The sequence below is a fragment of the Rhododendron vialii genome, chromosome 8a, assembly GCF_030253575.1.
Source record: "Rhododendron vialii isolate Sample 1 chromosome 8a, ASM3025357v1".
Taxonomy (NCBI): Eukaryota; Viridiplantae; Streptophyta; class Magnoliopsida; order Ericales; family Ericaceae; genus Rhododendron; species Rhododendron vialii.
The window spans coordinates 18,109,816-18,135,027 of record NC_080564.1 but is presented as its reverse complement, the minus strand read 5'-3'; the positions used below and the strand labels follow the sequence as shown (position 1 = coordinate 18,135,027).

The 25,212-nt window shown below is 36.7% G+C and overlaps 1 long non-coding RNA gene and 1 other non-coding gene across 3 annotated transcripts; both read right to left on the bottom strand.

Annotated features, from left to right (window-relative positions):
- Positions 1-1,239: 1,239 nt before the first annotated feature.
- Positions 1,240-25,142, bottom strand: LOC131335700 (uncharacterized). 2 transcript variants are annotated; one of them, XR_009202583.1, is made up of 9 exons: positions 17,045-17,218; positions 15,821-17,004; positions 15,466-15,504; positions 12,872-12,928; positions 12,691-12,796; positions 4,011-8,206; positions 3,781-3,908; positions 1,486-3,695; positions 1,240-1,302 (listed from the first exon to the last, which is right to left on the bottom strand). It is a non-coding gene; the product is annotated as an uncharacterized LOC131335700 (long non-coding RNA). The 2 variants fall into 2 exon arrangements; XR_009202584.1 differs by lacking the exons at positions 15,821-17,004; positions 17,045-17,218 and adding an exon at positions 23,033-25,142 and having other exon boundaries at positions 12,691-12,928.
- On the bottom strand, positions 24,106-24,212 carry LOC131299355 (small nucleolar RNA snoR100). Its single transcript, XR_009190742.1, has one exon. It is a non-coding gene; the product is annotated as a small nucleolar RNA snoR100 (small nucleolar RNA).
- Positions 25,143-25,212: the final 70 nt, after the last annotated feature.

The window sequence follows — 25,212 nt, the reverse complement described above, 5'->3', positions numbered from 1 at the left end:
CTATATCTTTTAGTGTGGATTTTGAAAAATATGCAATATGAATCTTGTTTGATAGATCTCAATTAATTCTATAATACAAAATTTTCAAAATTATGAAAAACATTATAGATTGAAAGATATAAGCAATTCAAAAATGGTACGCAATTCAAAAATGGACAGTAAAAATGGGACGGAGAGAGTACATACCGAAGAATTCTTCTAATTCTTCTAACTTCTATGTAATTCAAGAAATCAACTTGAGTAAACAAAAATGCCCTCGTTTATTGGTTGATAGCAAAAGAAAACCCATCCAGTGTCTCGCCTGAAACAAGCACCAAAGAAGTTAAATGTTGATGCTTCCAAGAGTACCCAAGGCCGGCTTGATATTTCAAAGGCCTAAAGCGAATTTTAAAATTTGGCCTCGTTCTTTTTAGCAAAAAAAATCAATATAGGTGGCATAAGGTAAAAAGTTTTTTTTTTTTTGCTGCTAAGGTATAAAAATAAAATATGGTATTTCAGCTTGGTAATTTAAGACAATTTTTAAAAAATAATAGCATTATGAAAAATATGAATAAAAAATAACAAAGAATTGGTCATACATGTGTTTTCTCTAGCAGTTATTTAAACATTTGTTTTTATTAATGTTTGATAAATGATTTTGGTTTAATTTTAGTAAATTCTGTTTTATTGTGAATTTGATGTTCAAAGTTAAAACATACAAAAAGAACTTATCAAAACACTATGGTGCGGAAAAAATTTGAACCTTGGTCCTAAGTAACATCTACATTCACTAAAACCCAATTAGTTTATGTTTATCATATGAGAGGTGTAAGAGTCGTACATTGTCTACACCAAGATCCAACAGGAAAATAAGAATGGAAAAAAAAGTGCCAAAAACAAAGCTCTTGGGTTTCGAACCGACGAGACCTAGTTTTAACTAGGTTGCACGCACTACTTGGCTAGAACTACTCTCGTTTTGTACGAAGATGGGACCCTAGTTTTTGCCGCACCTTCGGCTTCACTTCAGGGCTGGCCCTGAGAGTACCCTTCAACAAACCTAAAACAAAACAACGGGTTAGAAATCCTTATTAGCCTAAAACATAAAACCAAAAAGAGAACAAACGGAATCTTGACCAACACACATGTAAAGACGATACTTTTTCTGTCAAAACACAAAATGATGACGAGTATTTTTACAATAAGCTAAAGGAGTAGCGTTTATGTTTAGAAGTTTTAACCAATAAGCGGGTTCTCCTACTTACTTTATAGTGTTCATAAATGATCTTGAATCATTTGTACTTTTCCCTCCTCATTTGAACTCCCCTAGAATTAATAAAGAGAAGACCCAGAAACCATTAGAATAATTCATATGGGTATTTCTAAATCTTTCAAAAATTAGCATAGCCACCTCAAAATACTTGTTTTGTTACTATTTTAGAATTAGTATAAGTATCTAAGAACACTTCATCAAAAATTATTTATGATACACAAACAGAGAAGGCTTACATGCTTTAGCTTTACAAATTTCGATCATCTTCTTGTGTCGTCGTTGCGCCTTCTAGCAACAAGCATTATGGAGAAAAAACATCGGTTATGGCCGAGACCAGATCAGTTCAGGTTTGTCTTGCGACGATGACGCAACGTTTTCGATTTTGCAATTTTCGGTCACTGATTCCATCATCGATAACACTTGAACATTGCAGAGGTGATGGATCTACGAAACTACACAGAGAACAAACAAAATACACATGAAATAAAAGAAAGCCCAATACATAACTCGCTGACATTTGCAAAAATGAAAAAGAAAGAACAGTACATATTTTTTTAAGTATTTTTTTCGTTGGAGAAGAGGAAAAGTAATATAACGGAAAGAACGGTGATAGGAAAGATAGATCAAGAGGTCTAGAAAAGTTAGATTTATTGGCGAGAGAGCATTGAGTCTATCTACTGCAAAAGAGAGTTGTCACATATTGGCTGCAGAAAATCCAAGAACAATGATGATAGAGAAGGCGAAGGACTGATTAGAATTTCCATTCCAAACAAAACCTAGCAAATTTAAACTATTCCACAAAAATTCAACCTAAAATTGGCTTGTACATCTCTTCAATTTTACTATTGAAGGTTTTTTGGCCTAAGTGGGAAACGAAAAGACATGGCACAGAGAGTAGTTAGAATTGCGTGTACCAAGTGGTTAAATACAAAAGTCCGGTTTAGTAGTCAAACATAGAAAACATCCCCAAAATACCCTCAAACAGCCAGAAAACAAAACGATGGAGAAGTTCAACATAGTAAAATCACATGGGACGAAAAGTTACTATTCTATGCATCTTCATGCTTTATATATAGGAAAGGAAGTGGGCCAAAACTGTGTATTTAGACCTCAAAGTGGAAAAGAGAAAGGAGAAGCGGAAATTGTGAGAATGGCATTTTTTTTAACAATTTTTACTAGATAAAAAATTAGTTATCTCAGTTTATCCCGTCCAGCTATTGCAGATTATGGATATTTAGTTTAAGGAAATTATTGAAGTAGTTCAAAAAAAAAAAAAAAATAGAAAGAACATACGAGTGGTCATTAGAGGGCAGAGTGGGTATGATAAAAAAAACCTAATATGGGTTCGATAAGAGGCAGACACCAACTTGTTCTCTCCCTTCATATTGGTATAGTTTTGCATTCGTTGCAACTAAAATGAATACAAAGCTGACATACATATGCAAAAAAAAAATCCAATTTCAAACACAAGTTGCTAGAAACTATGACCATAAATAATGTCAAACATAACCTGAAATCATAAAATAAAAAACGAATAATTCAAGTCATCCCCATTTATTCCTTAAAAAAATTGCCTTAACACCCCTAAAATGCTCACAACTTTGTACTAATATATGTAAAAGCGAAAATAGTTACTTGATAAAGCACAAGCATGTAAAATGATATTTTTCAGGCAGTAAGATCTTTTGAAAGTTCGATCAAAAAAGATCTTTTGAAATTCTAAAACCAATTCATGGTTCAATGTGACTTCAAATGCAACAAAGTTGACTAGTACCTAACTCAATTACCAAATGTTACGTACTTAACTTACCACGTATTCTATATGACCCATACCAAACTTTGGCTGTGAAAACATGTTTTAGATTAGCATGACTGTAGTGCAATGCGAAAAATAGTATCATATAGGAGAATGGTTAATTAGTAGATTCCAGTCACACAAAGCCACAAAATAGTGATTAAAATTAAAGGCACATAGTTCTATGTGCTCACCTTCCTTGTCAATCTTTGTTGCTGACACCAATAGCAACAAATAAACATGTAGACATTTGCACATTAGAGAAATCGTAAACCAAAAAGTGAGCGTAGGAAAAATCAGTAACAAAGGACAAGAATTACTTTGCAACTCGAACTTGCACCTAAGAAAATTGAGAGATTTGTTGGAGCAGCACTCAAGCATGCTGCAAATGCTAGACCCGATACTTCCAACCAACCTCGATGACTACTGTCTTAGGGTAGGAAATAGCATTACAACAGCCTCAACTTTTGGTGTCTCAATAAGTTATTCAGCACCTTAGATACAAGTGACGTAAGCCTGTCAAGTGTGAAAACTTATAAGTGAACATCCATGCTAAGATCCAAGAAGGTAACGCCAATCCAACAACATTGGACCACACTCCTTGTTATAGGAAATTCTTTACACCGTCACGAATAAAACAAAAGCTGGATTCTGTTCAAACAAAGAACCAACTTAATTCCAAGGTGACGTAACAGTATGAAAATACAATACTGAAGAGAATCAACTAAATAATGACCTGTTAGTTGCGGTAGAATGATCCCTCTATATATGCCTACAACCTAACCACCAGAGTTTCCACTATCAAACATATTCCAAAAATGAATTGTCTGCAACACCAAGAAATAGAGTATCGGGAAAGTAAATCTAGCAAAAAATACAAAGAAAAGTCTTAGAAGCTTAAAATGCTACAACGGATTGATCAACCATTAAAACTTCTAAATCAGTAACTTCAAGTTTGATCCTTACCATTGATAACTAGTTGCAAACACGCACCCACATAGAAGCACACAAACACCCATTGTCGCAAGCGCACGAATACCTCCAAGTATTCACGTCCCACACAAATTGAGCACTCACAAATAACAGTTCACCCAAAACACTCGTACTCTCTGATTTTCAAACTACAAACTTCCACTCAACCGGATAGAAAGTATAGGAAGAACACACTCACAAATAACTACTAACGCACCCACTATCACAAACTCCAATTTACACATGTTACACGGTCTTGGGTAGAACTCAACCCCAAAAGCTAGTTATTGAAGTGAGGATGCTTTCACGCTTATATTCTTCATATTACTTTGGTACTCAAGCGATGTGGGAATTCACTTCACAACCTCCCTCACACCCAGCATGCTCACTCAGCAACACCTGCCACGGGCAACCCAGGGACACACACCCTACCCATCATTGGCGTACCCGGTTCTGATACTGATACCTTGTTACACGGTCTTGAGTAGAACCCAACCCCAAAAGCAAGCTATTTTAGTGAGGGTGCCTTACTCTTATATTCTTCATATTGCGTTGGTACCCAAGCGATGTGGGACTGTGCTTCACAACATACTCAAGCAAATGATTCCCAAAATATCTTGGGGAAGCATAAATATGTTAGTTGATCATCTTCACAATACAGTGCGAAGCACTTACATTGGAAATGTGGGGGCGGTTGATGCCCTAAAAGTTCATTCAAGCAGGTCTTTGCTAGTGTCATCTTTGTAAACTATCCTCGAAGCACAATATGGAAATAACAAATCAAGAACTATTATGATCTATCAAAAGTTCAAATAGCACAACATGACCAAAGAAGAGAGGAAAGCTTGACCTTTATGAGAAAGACTAAAGTATTGTACATCTTGTTCCTCCTTTACTACCACCTGCGTAGGCTTAAGTTCCGTCCAGAGGAAGCCAAGTTAGCTTCGTCAAGAGCAAGTACCAAAGCTTGACTTATTTGTACAAGCAGGTATGAAAAGTTATCCAAGAATACTATTTCAGGGCCTGTCCACACCTTATGTTGTAGGGCACCTTTCGGACTTCAGGAGCATTGAGTAAAGGGAGGCACGCGCCTACCTGGCTTTTAATCCTACATATGACCAAATGAATGATCAATTGGGCAAGATATCTCGGCAGTTGGGGCGGGGTATGTAAACCTACTCATGTTGTACCCCAAAAGTTGAAGCTGTAAGACAAAATGTAGCTCTTTTGCTCCTCCTAACTCCATTTGTTCAAAAGAAGTCTTTTCCACACACTCTCCTCGAATAATGTATGCATCAAAGTTCCCATTCAAACCAAACCACAATATGCCCTTAATTTTCCAAATGCAACTTGCCATAGTACATAACAGTCAATTATGTTATTCCACACCCATAATTAATTGGACAATTGGATAGTGGATACCATACTTTAATAAGATATCTCTACATGGTGATGATGCAAGAGTGGTTGCACATGGACAAACAAATTCCATCAATTTTCTTTACAGGCAAATAAAGTCTATCCGATCACAACACCAACAACTAAGACATTATGGGAATGACTATTTACGTCTATAAAGAAAAGCAAGTCGGGGAGAAAATAGGAAACAGAATCCACGAGAAAGCATGTCTATAAAGAAAAGCAAGTCAGGGAGAAAATAGAAAACAGAATCCACGAGAAAGCACGTCTATAAAGAAAAAGCAAGGTAGGAATAAAAAAAGAAAAAGAATCCAAAACAAAGCTAGTAGAACACTTCAGCTTAAATTACTAGATATTAAACAATCCCAAACATGCAAGAATAAAGAATATCACAGAACCCGCAAAATGAATAAGTCACCAAGAGTCATAATAGAGCAACATAACAGAATAAAAAACAATCGACTTAACACAACAAATGCATAGAAAAATAACATCCATGTGAGGAAATAAAAGACAAAATGTAGACAACATGCTAAAATATCAGCTTGCCAAATTTTAAAAGTGGAAGTGACATTATCGGTACAAATAACCACAAAAGTAAAAGGTAAACCAGGAGTTAGGACATCGAGAAACCTCAAAACCTAAGTTCCATCAATAGATGATATCTATAAATTGAAGTTTTGCCATCCTTCTATTTTCCTTCTATATTTCATTTAATAGAAAGGATAATAGAATGATGAGCAAAATGCAAAGGAAAGAGTAGTTGAGAAAGGGACTTTATGTCTGAAAGGTCGAGGCCGAAACTTAAAGTAGATAACTCGCTGATTGAATTATGCATGCGTTCATTTGAAGCATATACAGTCTACAAAAACTATCATGCCTTACTTGAATGGCCAAGTGTATGACAACTGATTTTTATCATGAATCAGTGCTTATAAATCTATCGTGCCTTACTTCACATCCTAAGAGTTTTTTGGGGGTTTGATCATAGTTTCATCTTCCTACGAAGTTATATTTTTTACCACACTCAAACTAATAAAGTACACCTTTTCAAACCCACGAACAAAATATGAACCAAAGAATGAGTGGGGAACAAAAATACCCCAACTACAACTCAATCCCAAGAAGAGACTGAGAGATACCCAACTAAACAGAGTTGAAGTTACCTATCCACTCGCTAACATTGAGAGGGCCATTGAGGGTTTGGTTAGAACAGCCACCATGTAAATCCTTTCCTCATTGCTCTGAACAAAAGAAAACGTAGTCACACACTTGGACAAGTTTTTACCAAAAAGAAACAAGCCCACACATTTAACACACACTTGCACAAGTTTTTACTAAAAAAAAGCAAGCCCACACATTTAACACAAAGATATACACCTATCATCCATTATTCAAGCTTCTCTCCAATAGTAAGCAATTTGGCCGCCTTCTTTTTTCACCAAAAAGCTAAAACCTAATGCAATTAGACTCCATTATTCTAGGACGGAAGTCTTATTTCCAATTTACTAATTAGAGTATCCATAACTTTTAACCTCAAAGAAAAAAACTAATTCGCTAATTCTAGAAATTAAGCCAAATAGCGAATGACTAAAGCATCTGAATTCAAGCTCAAACACCATCTGTATACTACCACGCATAGGATCAAAGACGGAATGACTAAGGTATTTTACTGGATTGTAACCAGCAGCAGATCATAAGAAAATGCATATGTCATGTTTGAGCTTGAAATCAGCACAACAGAACTTATCACACAAGTTCACTGCCATTCCTAATACCACTCTACATCTCACAGGCCATAGCCCTACCACCACCAAAACTCTATCTAGAGTTTCGTTTCCCTTTTTGTTCTCTCCCTTTCCTTCCTTCTAGATCCACATTCTCATCTTCATAAGAAACTATTGAGTCACAAAGAATAGTCCAAAAGGTTAACACTTGTTCATTTCTCTCTCTCTTCCCATAAGAAGCAAACACATATCTATAACTCACAAAATGCACACATTGCATCAGGCCTTCATGTGTACACACAACCACATGACTTACATGTCTTCCATGCAAATTAAGCTATTCGTACACTCATGCAAATTAAGCTGCTTCTTTTTTATCAGCAAATAAAGATTTCCATACCATTAATAAAAACGATACAAAACTGAAACCCTGTAGTGATACACATGGGAAATTAAGCTATTAACCCCATGACTTACATGTCTTTCATGCAAAGTAAGCTATTAACTTGTCTCTACACTCAACTCAAACCACACTACATAGGAAGCCAACTAAAGCCACTAAAAGAACCACTTAATAATTAGATTGTTCAAAATACAGGTCTTACAACAACCCACAACAACAAAAGGCCACGAAATAACTTTGGAATCTCATCCACACTTAGAGTTCATCAGACTAGGGATCTAAGCAATAAGAGTTCTTAGTTTGTAGCAAACTCAAAATACCTAAACAACCAAGCTTGCAGATTGTATGATAAACAAAAATAGAAGATCAAAATTACCTGCAGAAGCTCCAGTGACTCAAAACACACTACAATAAAGGAAACAAAAATCAAAGTAACACTCATAAAAGAACAAACTTAAAACAATACAAAAGGAGGATCAATGTATTGGGGGAAAAAACCTTTAAAAGAGTCAACTAAAAACCCAGATCTGCAACCCTCTCATCGCGATCTGCTGTTTCCATTCCCAAAATCGTTCAAACTTAATGTTCCTGATCTTCTCCGATTCAAGAACAATGGCGCAATGGTGTGGATGAATTCCTTCCTCAGAGAGAGAAAAAAACAACGTATTACGGCGAAATAAAATGACACAATTGGGAAATCTTAGTAAATTAACTACAATCTCCAATCGGGGAATCCCACCAATATAACAAAGAAAATATAACAAAAAAGATAGACAACATACATGAATAGGAAGAACTTCCTTTTTAAAAATAGATACATGACACTACTTAAAAGAGGAGAAGACTACTTAAACAAGGAGAAAGTTCAAGAGAAGAGAACAAAACAAAGCAAAGCTAAGAAGTGATGATTCAAAACATATCCAAAGTTGGGGAAAAGCCTAACTCATTTTTTTGAATCATTCTATCCGGGATGTCTTTATCTCGTCAATTTGACTACTCTACATTACCCACCGCCTCTCACACACCTTCACAAATTCCGATGTTGAAGCCAAGAAAAATATCATACAGTAACAGAAAACAAAACCTCATGTACTTCAAGATTGATAGTATGAGTAAGCCTTTGCATAATAGATCAAATAAAAGATAAACAACAATAGCAAGAATGAGGACCGGTAAAGAATGGAGAATACCTTTTTCTCCATTCTTAAGAAAAAGTACAAGAAATTACACATTCCGAAATATGTAACGCATAAACAATATTTCTAAACTAATAAAATGAAGAAATCACGAAGGAAAGTCATAATGGGGCAACAACAGCATAGCAGAACCAAAAAAATCAATGGAGGGCTTAACCCAACAAGCGCATCTTCTAGCATCCATGTAAGTAAATAAAACACAAATTGTTCACCGCAGACTAAAATATAAGCCTGCCTAACACCCTGGTGTCTTAAGAGATGTAATCGGCACAAATAACCATAAATATTAGAAGTAAATCAGAAGTCCCAACATTTACAAGCTACAAAACCGAAGTTCTTTTCATAAACGATGTTAGTTAGTTAAGTTCTACCATCCATTTGTGTTACCTTTCTATATTATTTACTAGGTGCTTATTGCAAATGGACGAGCAAATTATTTGTGACATTGCCTCAATGTCATTATAAATTAACAGCATTTCGACCAGCCAAAATAGCAAATGTGAAATACCATTACAAAGATATTGTAACTACATATAAAACAATAAATACAATTCAGAAAACATTTATTACCATTTCGAACTACCTGCCAAAGATCAAGTTGTGTTTTTCATGGTTTCTATGTTGCTTGGACTCGGGTACGGGAATCGGGTGCTGGTACATATCCAAGGGACGGACACCTCAAAGCTGAAAATAGAGGATTTGGGGATATGTATCCAAATTTGGACACGGGTGTGGGGATTCGCTAAATAGTTATATATAAATAAAAATATTTATATTATTCATATAAATATATGAAAATTATCTCATAAAAATATTATTTTCTTTGCAAAAAATTAATTATTAAATTATCAATATTTTTATATAATTGTTTCGTTAATAATTTGAGGGGGTTAACTATTATGTTAATAAATAATACGGGTCTTAGTGTAGTTTATATATATAAACATATATAGTTGTCAAATCGTGAATCGAATCGAGATGGTCATTTTTCGAATCGTGAATCGCTCTGATTCAGTCATGACTTCTATAATGCATAGAAACCTATGGTTATTGATTAGAGTATCAACAATATATACTACAAATGAAAAATTTAGGCCTAAATCAATAAATACTTTCTTCTAAATGATGATTTGATAATAACATGGAATATTAGGTAAGTTGCTTCTATTACAACTACCAAGAGATGATGATTCGTAAAGCCTACTTATGGTTCTTTTTGTACGAAAGAGTTATAAGTACAAAACAAACCCTTAAAAGGTCTATAGGGTTGTTATATTCCATTTATCTTCCTCATTTTCGATTCACTCTCGTAATAAATCTCTTTTTCTTATTATCTATCCATATAACATAGACAAAAAATGACATATAACAATACTAGACCTTAAAAAAATATTTGAACCATTTTTAAACAACAAAAGAAGCAAATCAAGAGGAAAAAATGAATTTCGGAAATTTTAAGTGAATCGAATGATTCACTTCCGATTCTAAGCTATTTTCGATTCGGCAACCTATTCGTATCGATTACCCACCGAATCGTATCGAATCGTACGATACGAATCGTAAATCACCGATTCACTTACGATTCTCAGCTATTTCCGATTCGGCAGCATATTCGTATCGATTACCCGCCGAATCGTATCGAATCGTACGATACAAATCGTGAATCGTACGATTCTGACAACTATGAATTATATACACAAGTACATGTCGGTCAAAAGACTCAAAACCACCTATCTCTCCTCTTCTATGCAACAGGAGGTTCGACGATGACAATGTGCTGCTCCTCCGACGAGGGCTTTCACACATCGATCTCTGTCGGTGATGATTCTTCCTTCGAAGGCAACCATCTACTCGACGACGACGGCGACGGCGAAACGATCTGCTCCAACGACAACGATGATCTTCGTCCATGTCTCTCTCTCTCTCTCTCTCTCTCTCTCTCTCTCTCTCTCTCTCCTTCTTCTTCTTCTTATGGTTCCAACAAAAAGGATCTGTTGATCCCCTCTCTCTCTTCTTCTTCTTCCTCGCCAGCAGCCATGCCCTCCATCGCTGGAGCTTTGACGGTTGAAGACAAATCAAGCGATGGAAGTCCGAAATGGATGATTCCTGCCATAGTTGTCAGAATCGTACGATTCACGATTCGTATCGTACAATTCGATACGATTTGGTGGGTAATCGATACAAATAGGCTACCGAATCAGAAATAGCTGAGAATTGTAAGTGAATCGGTGATTTACGATTCGTATCGTACAATTCGATATGATTCGGTGGGTAATCGATACGAATAGGTTGCCGAATCGGAAATAGCTGAGAATCGTAAGTGAATCAGTGAATCATTCGATTCACTTAAAATTTCCGAAATTCATTTTTTACTCTTGTTTTGCTTCTTTTGTTGTTTAAAAAGGGTTCAAATATTTTTTTAAGGTCTAGTATTGTTATATGTCATTTTTTGTCTATGTTATATGGATAGATAATAAGAAAAAGAGATTTATTACGAGAGTGAATCGAAAATAAGGAAGATAAATGGAATATAACAACCCTATAGACCTTTTAAGGGTTTGTTTTGTACTTATAACTCTTTCGTACAAAAAGAACCATAAGTAGGCTTTACGAATCATCATCTCTTGGTAGTGGCAATAGAAGCAACTTACCTAATATTCCACGTTATTATCAAATCATCATTTAGAAGAAAGTATTTATTGATTTAGGCCTAAATCTTTCATTTGTAGTATATATTGTTGAGACTCTAATCAATAACCATAGATTTCTATGCATTATAAAAGTCATGACCGAATCAGAGCGATTCACGATTCGATTCCATTCACGATTCGAAAAATGACCATTTCGATTCTCGATTCGATTCACGATTTGACAACTATGATTCCTGCACCTAAGTATCACAGCCGTACCTGGATTGAAAGTGTCGTACCCGACTCACATCTCGCACCCTCGGATCGTGTCGACATGGGTACTCCACAGGTTTGGGCGAGTCCGCGCAACATAGGGTTTCATGATCACATTCAACAGAACTCTTACCACATAGAGTTCCTAAGCTGGTCTTTCAGCTTCCTCGATCCTTAGTGTAAGAAACGAATAGCCTGTCCTGATAAAGTAGGCGTATCTTGTTTCGTCACATTCCCGAGACAATGGGCGTAACCAGACATCTTCAAAGCAAATTCCTCACGAATTTAAACTGCTGTCAAATTATTACATTTCTCATGTGCAGACATTTTGGATTGGTTAGATGATTATTACCAACAGAAGAAATTGTAAGAGTCAGACTTAGGTATAGTGAAGATATATTAATAAAAGCTAAGGGCCAAAATAGTAAGTCACTTGACAAGGAGATAAAATGTCCAAAAGCTACTGTCTATTCTTTCAGAAACAATGCCTTAGCCAGCACACAAAAAACTGCCCATAACCTATGTTACATGACTCCTTCAATGTGTATAAAGTCATGTGCTACACACTCGACACTCAAACACGTGTATGGGATTGGTGTCTACCATGTCTATTTGGACATGTAGAGTATATGCATATTTTATGATTTTACAAATCTTTAATTCCACTAAACTAGCATAAAACCCCTATGGCCTGCATGAAATGCCCTTAGGCACATATTAAAAATCCTTTATTCCAGAAAACAAATGAAGCATGATGAGATATATGAATACTTTGCGATGTCCCCGTGTCCTTCAGACGTGAATTATATAAATCCGACAGTAAGACACATCCCCGAGTCCATCTAACATAGCCCGTATGTACACCAACATAATTTTTTATTTTTATTTTTGGGTCTAGAGGTGCTACTAATACTATTCACAAGTTATTAACGAGGAAATTCCTTAATGACAAATACCAAAGAAGAGTCAACTCATTCTGGAAACAAAGAAAATGGGAGATACATGAGTTAATTACCCTTGCCATACCTCACCGGAAGTTTGGCGGCTCTTGCTGTGACACTCCAAGTTGGCCAAACTTCAAATTTGGAGGCTGATATGTCAACTACTCTCTTTGACAAGGAATACTTTGTTTCTTTGGTTCATAAGAAACAAAATATTCGAGAATCGAAGGTCAATCGAGAATGTCACAAGTTTCCGTTGTTCTCACCATCTTTCCCGGTTCTTCATCAACACCTTGCACAGCTTTATCATCGAAAGCTTTTATCTGGAGATAGAAAAGAGAAAGAAAACTAAATATTGTAGATGCTGAAGTGAATCGGATCGTAGAAGGTAACGAACCCGTAGAATCTGAAGTTAGTGAGAAATCAATAAGTATTCTGGAGATTCTTCAAGATGCAACAAAAGCGTTGGCAACCGTAGCACATATTAGTATCCTCTACCGATTAAACATCTACTGATTAAACAAAGAGAAGACATGATTTCATAGCCTACAATGACGGCAGCCCTATTTCTCTTCCACTATTAAACCCAAAAAAAAACAATCTTAACAAATCAAATTTAGCTGGTGCATCACTTAGACAAGCCAATCGAACACACCACACAATATCTTAGCGAAGATTGTGTTTAACTATGCAAGTAAATAAAACATGCAGGGAGCAGTAAAAAAATTTAAACAGAAAAGATGATCCAGATGCTTCTATAACTGTGGAAACAAGTCCAAAACGTTCTAACCGTGTGCATACAATTCATTTGATATAACAAATTAGTTGCCCATAATAAAACATGAAAGACAACAATTGTTATAGCCTGTTAAATTGATCTTGAGATTGGTGCAAAAAATTCACAAAAAAGTGCACAACAGTTATTAATGTGTCTGTCGGCTTTAGCACACACATAGCTTAGCATGTGTGTAATAGCTACCACCACAAATATGTGCATGGCCCTATGTTTCTCCCTTGCCATAAAAATTCTAAATAGTAATATTTTTCAAGTAATCTCATTTCCTTTCCTTATTTTCAAATGGTGTTGTGTGGACAGAGTCTAGTTTATATTGAGCTAGCTTATGTGCAAAATTGAATCAGGAGAGTATTAAGATCAAATCCAAGATTAATATTTCACAGAATGTCCCACTTAAAGATACCAAAAAAGAAGGTACTAATTAATATCAGCATACAGAATCCTGACAAGGTAATATAGCATTATTACCTCCTCAACCAATGTTTATCAAAATAGACCCGAGTCCAATTCGTTAAAGGGAAAATACGAAGTTTGATTACTAGAGAAGCTAAATATGCCACATTGGGTAGGAAAGCCTCAATTCAACCTCTTAGTTATTCAGGCACATTTTTATTATCTGCAATTATGCTCCGAGAGCAATGGAAGTCACCTTGAAATAAAGACGTTAAATTTTAGAGGTAGCACAAGAGAAATGAGTGCAACAACATATGTACGGGGGAAGTTGATTGTTTACGGTAAGTGCGATCATGCTCCAAGAGCAATGAGTGCAACAACTTATGCACGGGGGAAGTTGATTGTTGATGGTAAGTGCGATCAGTGCCTAAAGCCCTTTAGCTAGAATGGTTTGATCTATATCTGATGACAAAATCTTTGGAGAGGCATCTAAGAGAAACTCCAATGACCTAAGCCAATGATCAAAGCCAAAGACGTTTCTAAAATGGGAAATTGCCATTTGGATAAATTTCTGCAGAATTGCTCCAATGGTGCTAGACTCATTTTTTGCCCAACCATCTCTTGCAGCCAGTGGAGCACTCCCACATCATCATAGCCTTTCGAAGAGTCCTACACAATCACGGTCCTTTTTTATTAGTCATAAACAATCACAGCTCTTAGATCACTCATAAGTCCTAATCACAGCGATACCATTAAATTACCCTAGTCCCTAAGCAATGGGATCACTCTATTAAATTAATCTTGGCCACCCGCTGTGCATCTAATCTTAGTCATTAGATCACTAGGAATAATCTGGAAGACATGGGAACCCATGCAATATCACCTTCTCTCAAACAAATAAAACAAATCGGGGCGCCTTCATATGCTAAAATGGTCCGAGTTTGGTTGGGAAAAAACACCTTCAAATCTTCACGAGCTTGAGGGCTCAACGTCATTGGAATTCCGGTGAAGAATGGCAAATCCACAATTCTATTTCTATCTATCTCTTCGTCGTTTTTCTAGGAATTTTGAACAAAATTTTGAAATCTCTACTGCTCTAGAACCTCATAGTTTCTATTTCAGGTTGTCCCGGATAACAAATTCTGTGTTTTCTTATTTTTGGGATAGTCTCAGATGCGTGTTTTTTTAAGTCTCACCTAATGTTTTTGATTTGGTAGTTGAAAATGAAAGAAGCAAAATGTGAACCAGCAAGTAATGGCTCCAACCATATTTAGCTTAGAAAATGGCAAATCCATTATTTTGCTCAACAAAATGGTTTTGCCTTGGAGTGCGCAAAATGAAACCTATTGCCAAATATTGGGATTTTCTGAAGAGATGCACTGCCGTTTGAGACGGTCTTATGCAAGCATAGTATAAGTAGGCAAGGAAGAAGCAGCAGAGGATCAAAGATTTTTCTAGTTTATGATTATGAAGCGAGGAAGCAATGTTATTATAGTGGCAACTCATACTAGAAATTTCTTAGGTCAACTGATGCTGCTTCTAAAGCTGCATGCTTCAGATAAGTTATTGAGAAATGAGATACATTATAGTACTACTTAGTAGTACCTTTACAGTAAATCTCAGAGTGACTTTCAACAATTGGAATGTATAATCGATGAAGCAACAAAATACCTTCCCATCCAGCTGTGCTTTCGCTCTTTGAATTTCTTCCTGCAAAAAGCATCAGAGACAAAGAAATACCAAAATAAATACAGCAAACAAAAACAAAACAAATAATCAAGTGATTAGGGACATATCAAGATAAATCGTTATCCATAAGATGACTATGTTTCGGTAGAGTCTAGAGGTACGACCACTCGTATCAGTATGGAATCATCTGAATCTTTCCCCATGCTGGATATACAATGAGCAGAACGCAATTATTTATACAGTTATCAGGCACCCAGAATTGACATTTCAACAGATAGGCAACACTACTGTTATCTATGATTGCACATACAATGGCAGAGAATGGTATGCAGATAACCTTTATCTCCTCTGGAATTCTTCTGAAAGCGCCTGTACTCTCAAGTACAATGGGTGCAATGCAAACACACACACATACACACACACAAAGGTGCATGACCAAAATGAGAGAGAAAATACAATTACAACTTAATCAGTAGGATGGATAAGAAAAATTTAACCTTCAGGTGCATTTAGACACTAAACAATTAGAGCAGCAAAACGCCAACCCATTTGTTAACATCTCGGTTCACCACTTTCCTCATGGAGCTCTTCTGGACCTCAATTTACTATAAAAGAGTCTGAACATGCAATACATTGGCCACCAAATCCATGAAAAAATTTCGGTGGCGATTCTGTAATTTGTCGACCCACAACCATAGCCTTTTATCGAGGTAGTACATAAGTCACATGATCACAGTTATCATAATTCTCAGCCAGCATGCTTATGCATTGCATTTTAATGCCACATGTCCACTGTCAGCACTGTTTTCAGCCGACACATTTGATTGCTAAATACCTCTCTATCACCATCTCGTGGACATCAGCACCTTGTAGGCCTCAAACACTCATCAAAGATCAAACTCAGTGCATCATGGCCTAACCGCCGCTTGTGGGCCTCAGTGCCTTGCCTCACCATGTCTCAGCTCAACTCAAAACTCACACCCTGAGCTACATATCTTGCCTAGATTGGGAATAGGGCCTAGGGACCCCCTAAGGTTGATGGCTCGGGTGAGGTTATGCGGCGCATGAGCAACCTATGGCCTCACGCGGGATCACTGGGGAGTTGTTAATTGTAGGATAATCAAGGTTCTGAATACCGTACCGGTTAGAGTACGGGTTTTCCTCCTGGAACGGTACGTACCGGTACCGGTCAAATACCGGGTACCGTTTCGGATTTACCGCAACTACGATTATATATAATTATAACTCCAAAACATACAATTACTTATAATATGAGTACCATTTAGCATCTCATGTGGGTGCATATTTATTACTATGGGTATGGCTACATGGGATCAAGCCCACCAAACTCACTAGTCCCTTCTTGTTCCCCGATCAAGAAAAACCCACTTCCTTCACTCTCTCTAGAACCCTCTCTCTCCCCCCCCTCATGCCTCTCTCTCTCTATATATATCCCTCTATATCTAACATCTCAATCCTTCATTTACAGCAGATCTTGACCACCATCGCCCATATATTAACCTCAAGCCATTACAAACAATCGATATCCTCCTATACCCACATGTTCCCTTTTCTATTTTTCACCGACGAGGTAAACGAGGCCGCCGGGGAAGAAACGAGGTCACCGGAGACGAGACGACATTCGCCGGAAACGGTATGACGTTCACTGGAGACACAGATGTGGAAGATCTACGGCTACACCAGTGCATACAAGTGACATTGAGGCTGGGTTTTGGAAGTGCAGAGATCTCAAGTGGTGAAACGTACCAGATGAAATCAGCGGTACTGTCATCTCGGCCGAGATTGGCCGATACTCTCCGGTAACCACTGGTATTGGTGCCGGGACGGAATTTGGGAAGCTAGGTTACCGGTTTCACACTATTCCGGTACGTACCGGCCGGTACGGAACGGGATTCACAACCTTGAGGGTAATAATGGGTGTATTGGTGAAGCTGAGGGCTCATCCTTCAAAGTGGTACTGTTGATAAAGATTGCTGGAAATTGGGAAAATTGGTCCATCAGAATGTCTAAAATGTATTGTTATTAGTGAAATCAGTATTTTTTGGCTTTGTTTGAACCTTAACCAGCGCCCACTTGGTGAGCGCTTGTTAGCAGGGCCGTTCAAAATATAAAAGCACCTGATTAGGACTTTCTTTTGTTCAAAAATGAAGTTGGCTTGATAAGATTTCTCTATGATGCTTGATGCTTTCCAAATTAACCATTGGTTTGTAGGTTGTCTAATGTGATGGCAATAAACTCTAGCTTGTACCTTACTTTTGACACGAGCTCTGGGCTTGCAGGTTGGATCCTTTAACGACTGTAGGCATGTAAAATTTTCAGCTTCCATAGATTCGAATTGTGTTCAACAACGACAACACGCTTTCAAAAAATCATTTAAAATTAGTCTACAATCGTTCTGCATAATGCACTTCTGAAATTGTCAAAATTTGACTGTAAAAATATGATGGCAAAGTAGTTCTACTTCTGACCAATGTCATCGCAGCATTCCCATATCATACTTGTGCCTGGTGTGTGCCTCGTAGATCAGTACAAGACAAAAAAGCTCACGCATCTATGGGCCAACAACTTTCTAGTGTACGTACTTCTTGCAGGACTAGGATTGTGATATGAGTCTAATTTTGTTCACCTTCTACCTAATCCTCATTGGTTCAAAATGTAGGGAGCCCAAGGGGATCAATTTACTTTCTGATATAACTGAAACTCATTAAATGTAGGCGTCCACAATAATTCTCTTATGACATGGACCTAGTCGATGAACATTAGATCAGTGAACGTACTTCGGCAAGTGCCCTCAATAAACGTTTTCCACTCTAAAGAGAGACGAGAAGGAAAGATGAAACAGCAACAAACTTCAACGTTGCGTAGAATATACAAGTACAATAACATGATCTAATACCTGTATGGATATGAGCCCCACCTCATCCCATGTACTGATGTATCATTGATTGGTACAAGCTAAACCAGATGAAATCCCAATTCAACAGCCCAGTCTACAAGTATCTTCAGGTCAAGGAACTCTCCAACTCCAAGATCAGCTTATGATCTAACAGAGAACATAGGGACTGCCACACCAGCACCGCACCATGGCATTTCCTAACAAACAAATAAAAAAAGCCATTTAGTTAGTTTTTTATAAAGGGAAGCCAACCTAAAAACTGATTTTTTTTATAAGCTGCTTTACCGCATCATTCCATCTGAAAGTATAATGGATCTTGGTTGAGGTTCTGACAATTCATCAAGTTCCCGATTTGGACCAGTTTTAGGATAAAAGTTTCTTGCCTTGCCATATTTACTGTACTTGTACGTGAAACTGCTGTTAAGGGAGGGTCAAATAAAGATGACACTGGGTACACGATAAGAACTAGCAAATAGTACATATTGAATCATACAATAAGCCAAGGATATTTTATAGGAAAATGATCCTTTTGCACAACACAATCTGCTTGCCAAATAGAATCACCAGCATAATAGAGTTTAAGTCCATCCTGGACCTTCCACTGCCCCAATTTCGTAGAACTGCCAATCACATATATCTGCAGAAAGTTGTGAAGTCAAGAGTTCAACTTCGTAAATCCTAGCTATTTCAATGACATCACAGCAAAACTCTGAAGGCACTGAAATATTTGCACAGAATTGTGTTACTTGTGTAATATTCATCCAGGAAAGAAGACCTTACTGATGTTTCTTCTTCTATATTTGGGCAGCAAATTTCTGAACTGAACTACGACTAAATCTGCTCACAGCATTAATTTGTAAGCAACAAATCTGGCTAGATGATGTTTCTAACAATAAATATCTATGTTAGCATGAGTCAAACCGAGAAGAATTACCCTTTTCATCCAACTTAGTCTGAATTACCCCAAGGGGCCTCTGAATCTCAGTGCTCCAAGTTTTGTGAAAGATGACATTTCTGAAGGCACTTGTACAAGGGAGGCCATCAGAACTAGTCTGCGTCAAAAAAGGAAATTCTTTTTACAGTTAAGGTCAAGGATTTAACTTAATGGAGAAATACAAGAACCTCTCAAAAAATGAAAACTACAGACAACTATGAATCAGTGTATTCATGGAATCATGGTCCACATTGTCAAAGTGCATCTTTTGGTACCCAAATTCTTGCAAATTAGAATTTTGGATTTCGTCCTTAGGATGATTAATGCCAACGTAAAGATTACATAATAACAACCACACAGCCCTGCCTTATGTAACCTTGAAGTGCCTCCGCAATACTACGACATTATTTTCTATTTGAGTGGCAAAATAAAAGCTGAAACTCGATATTTGTCTAAATCACCCAATCATTGAATCATAACAAACCTATCATACTTGTACTTCATTACGACAATAATTCCCAAACAAAAGTACCCATAACTAAGCTAGTAATCTGGACCCAAAGTGTTAGTACTTCCATAGTGATAGGAACAAAAGGAAAACTAAAGACTAAAGAGTAATGTTAGGGGAACTGAAAAAGTACAACAAAAAATCTACTCCATGCTCACAATAGTGTGAGCCCCGGCCTATCTCAAGTTTTTATGTTGGAACCACAACTATTTTGATTATGGAGTAAATTTTTCAGTATACTTTTTTTTGTACTCGTAGCACCACTAGAACCTAAAAGGGATAGTTAATAAATAAAAAAACAGAAAATGAGGTATGAGAATAAAGTAAAAGTAGGTCCTGCCAAAGATCACAAAGTTCCACCACCTCTCCATTCTTAAGGCCATCAGGGAGCACTAGTTTTCTCTTCTTACATGCCTCCCATCTCAGAACATTCCTATCATCATCCACCACATAATAACTATACTCACATTTGAACCCGGCCGGGACAGCCGTACTTCCGTGCCAAATGAGCTCATCACCTTGATGTTAAGGGCTCAACGCAATACCCCTCTTCACATTCCATGAACCCAACACAGATTCCAATCCACAAACCACTAGGCCCTAAACCCATTGAGTATTGTAAGGGATTTTGAAACTCAACCCCACTGATTTCGTACCCTTATTCCCAGAGATCAGACCCAAATTGACCATTGCTCCAATACATGAAAATCTAGCAATAACCAAAACCTAACTTGTGAGATTTAATGCAGTTGTCAAACGAATTCTATCAAAATATTAATACTCCCACCCTCCCTAAAAGATTGTTTGGTCCGCAAAACGAAAACTTACAAAATATATTTTTTGTAAAGAAAAATTCAACCTCTTTTTATAATTACAAAGAACTCATTGATTTCTAGTAACTAAGAGTAAAAAGTTTGAATCTTTTCCTGACAAAAATAAATTATTTTTAAGTTCCTATACGAGACAATACGGAGATAGCAGTAGCAAAAACAGACTAAACGTAAATAGTCGATCATGTACTAATAAAAGAATGATATCTAGTAACTAAAGGTAAAAAGTTTGAATCTTTCTCGACAAAAGTACATTATTTTTAAGTTCTCGTTTCGGGACAATCTTTCTAGGAAGAGATAGTACTAGCAAAAACCCAGAGATTAAAATGTAGAGTCAATCATGTACTAAACACAAATCCAAGAAAAATCAAACTGTTAAATTGGATTAGAGAAGATAAACCAAATTAGATCCACGAAAATAATAAACCTGAAACAATCAGAAAGAACAATCTGAGATATGCAGTAGTGGACTGGGTACCTTTGGTTGAAGTAAAAAATGGACTTTGCTTCCAAACATTAGACGAATACAATGAGGTTTATTGATAGGAAGAGTGTGGAGAGCCAAAAAAAAGGGATCTGAAAGTGGACAACCCAAAGAGGTGTAGTAATACATGAAAACCCAAGGGAGAAAAAAGTAACTGTGCTTCATCTTTTAAAACGAGAATCCAAAAACCCAGAAGTGGACAAATTTGTGAAGGAAAAAAAGTAACAAAGAAACTAATGAGAGTGATCCATTCTCAGCTTAGCCCAAATCACACATTTTTAATGTGCTTTTGCTTTTATAACAGCCCTTGCTAGGCAATTTCGTATGGATCTCAATCAATGAAGAGAAACCTTAAAAAACATAAATGAGTTATCCCAAGATTCTAGTACGAGCACCCAAAGGCTATAGCATCACATAAACTAAGTCTGTGCCCATGATCTCTCACAGAGTATATGCATTATATTTCCTTTCCCAAGCAACCCAAATATGCACTACTTAAAGAAGAACTTCAAATTTGGATACATAACTTGCATTTCTTATGATACTAATGACAGCCACAAAGTTACAGTAAAAAGATTTAGATGCCTTGGACTCTATACTCATTAAGATGTCACCATACATAGAGGATCCTAGAGAGGTTGCACATGAACAATTGTTATATTTCAATCAGATTATACTTCAACAGTTAAATTTCAATCATTTTTTAGTGTCTTGTTGCATGCTCACTAAGATGTCAACACAAATAGCTATGACAACAATTCAACCAATTTCATAACAAACTTGAAAAAAATAATCCACAAGCAGCTGCTAAAAAAAAGGCTAATGCATCAGTAAATACAAAAAAGATCATTAGCCAATAGAAAAAAAGGTAAAATCCCCAAAACCACCCAAACAGAACATTACCATACCGAAATACCAGAAATAAAGATATATCTCTGAAACCACTAATGAAAAAACTATCAACCCAATTCGTAATAAAGAAGCTGAAGAAGAACACGAAATTAACAAAAAAAAAATGCATAGCATCCATTCAAAGAAATTAAAAACCTTTCATATTTATTTAGATACTAGGTGGATGGCTCGTGCCCATTGTTTAGGTGCGTTTATTTGGGGTGTTTGGAGGTAGGATCTGAAGCAACTATGGCTGAAGTGGTTCTTGATGGTTGGCCACCTGTAAGCCTCAATTTTCTATCCTGTATTGCACCCAAGAGAAGATAAAGCTATATACATGGACAGCAAGAAGTCAGACATGCAGTTATAATTACATGGGTTTATAATTACAATCATCCTTAGTCTTAAAGTTGGAAAGCTGGTGAGTTTCCAGAAAGCATAATTTACGGCGTGAATAAAAGCAGTAGAATGGAATCAACATTATCAAACTATCTGATCGTGGAGGCATATTGCATGACTGAGCTATACTGTAGTAGAAAGTGAGCAAATACGAATGTAGAGAATGCAGGAATTGATTGCAAATGCCGAAATTAATTAAGCTGTCCCAGCCTCAAACCATGAAAACAAGGCTTGAGATGTGTATGCCACGCTACCCCATCTTTATAACTAAATTGACCCTTTCTTTAACTGACCAACCCATACTAACTGGACTGAACCTCAAGACCAACTGGAACCCCACCAATGTAAAGCCTAATCACCTACACCCTTTATTTGCCCACAGAGGAACAAAAATTGCCCCACCCACAACACACCATTTGTTTATATCACCTTTCAGCAAGATCTAAAATGGGAGATGAAATTTGTTAACGTAAGCAAAACCTTTGTGTGCATGCTGCATATCATGGGTGGAACATCAAAGAAATGTGACACCAAATAAAGCAAGAGTGACAGAGGAAAGCAAATGAATGAGAAATTAATGAATCACCTTAGCAAGTATCTTGATGTCACAGGAATGATGGGATCATGTGCATGATGAGCTCTTAAAAGAGGATATCAGCCCAGTAATGCCAAACCTTCTCGTTTCAAACCACTGAAAAATAATCAATGTTAAGCATATTCTACATTCATCAAGAACGGTAATTAAAATAAGTCCGAAGACTAAACATCCACAGTAAAAGGGCATGATCTATGCCAAACCTGATTGCACCATCAAATGAACAGCTAAAACAGCTGAAAGTTAGTTCATAAACGAAGGCAAATAAGAAGGGGAAAAAAGAAGAATGGAATCCTGGTTCTGAAATTGCTCACAAATATCAACAGAAGAAAATTGGCCACTCATAAAGCAATCATATTGGCTTTATTAAGGAGTTTGAGAAAGTGATGTTGGTTGGCATCTATAGGGGAGTTGAGTTGAATAGAGAGTTGAATCCTTTGCTCGGAAGATTATTAGAAGGCAGAACGTAACAGCTCCATGGTTAAAAGTTATTGAAAGGTTGTACTCTGAGACCTGTGCATCATCTGAACTACATCTGAACTATACTCCTTACTAATGTCATTAATCAATATTGGCCTCGATTCGCTTGACTTCAGTTGATCAACTAAAAATTTAGTTTGTTATCATTCTTTAATGTATCTATATAAATAGGAAACAAAAAAAAAATGTACACGACCCATAGATAGATGGCAATTCCTTCTATTTAAAAAATATGTACACGACCCATCACGATAAGTAAACTATCACAATTAAAGTGAAGTACGTTCAAGCACAGCCAAGAAACGGTAAAACTAAACTTCATGGTGCACAAAAGCAAGTAGAGTGGTGGTTCTTCTTTTAAGACTTGTCAAGATTTATATATTCAAAATATAATACGAAAAAACATAAAGTTCACTCGTAAACACACCCAAGCAATAAGCAAGTAAACCACAACAACAGAACCCATGTAGTCCCCAATCATTGGGGGTATGGACGGGAGAGGATTGGAGACAGACCTAACCTTTGGCAATATGCACAAAGCAGCTGCTCTCAGAATACCACTGAAATAGTGGCCCCCCTATACCTGTTTTGCTGCGGAACCATGCCCCCAAATCAAAGCCAAATGGCATCAGAGAGGGCAGGCCTAGAGACCAATTTAATTTATGTGCACATTATCATGCTTCCTTCATTGATAATCCAGAGCATCGGGGGTGCTCGGGCCCCTGCTCCGAATACTCCCATTAATCATACTAGTTTTTGAGGTTAATGTGAAATAGTTCTATATGATCGCCCCTGCAAGTCTCACGAGGGACAAAAAAGTTCATAAAGTTCCTATATGTGTGAAAAAACCTCCTAAAATTTCAAGTAACAAACTGTTTTTTCGGTCGTAGGTATTATATGAAATGGCAGTTACAAATATACACATGATTTCGTCTCATTCTTAGAACTAGATAATAGCAATCATTTTTGGATAATATTTTTAAGCTATTAACGTATAAATGCACATGATTTGGGCACCTGCTGAGTAAAAATCATTCGAATCCTGCATCCACCACTCAAGAGATCTGATTATTTTTGTCATCAATGATAAGAATTACGATGAACAAGCATAAAGCCAACATGTGTCATTGAAAACGGATACATACATAAATTGTAGCCTGCCTCAAGACTTCATATTCATAGTTCCAAAGAATTTTGTACTTCTTTAACACCACAAATGGCAACATAATTGATACAAGAATATCCCTAGTTGCCAGAAGGGAACATGCAAAGGGTACCGGGTTATAAACTATGTCTGAAAATTAGTTTCAATTTGGTTCAAGCAACAAACATTCAACAAAACAATTTTTCCTCGTTTATCCCAGCAAAAAACATTTATAAGATAACGACCATTTTTGTGCATTTTGCCCACTGCCTCTAAATTTTGAGCTTATCACAATTGATTGTTTCTTCTAAGCAAATAAATAACAAAAAATAGAATTTATTTGAATCCCTAAACTCTAGATTGTGTAACGAAGGTGTACAAAACAAACTAATGTTTGGGAACCCCTTGTCATCAAACTAGTATCTCGCATAGATCATCATAACAAAAATGCAAGGAAAGCAAGTCAGAAAAGGGAAAAACAAAAGTAAGCAAACCGGAGAGGCATCAACGACAGAAGGCGCGACTGCTATCTATCTGCAAGCTGTTG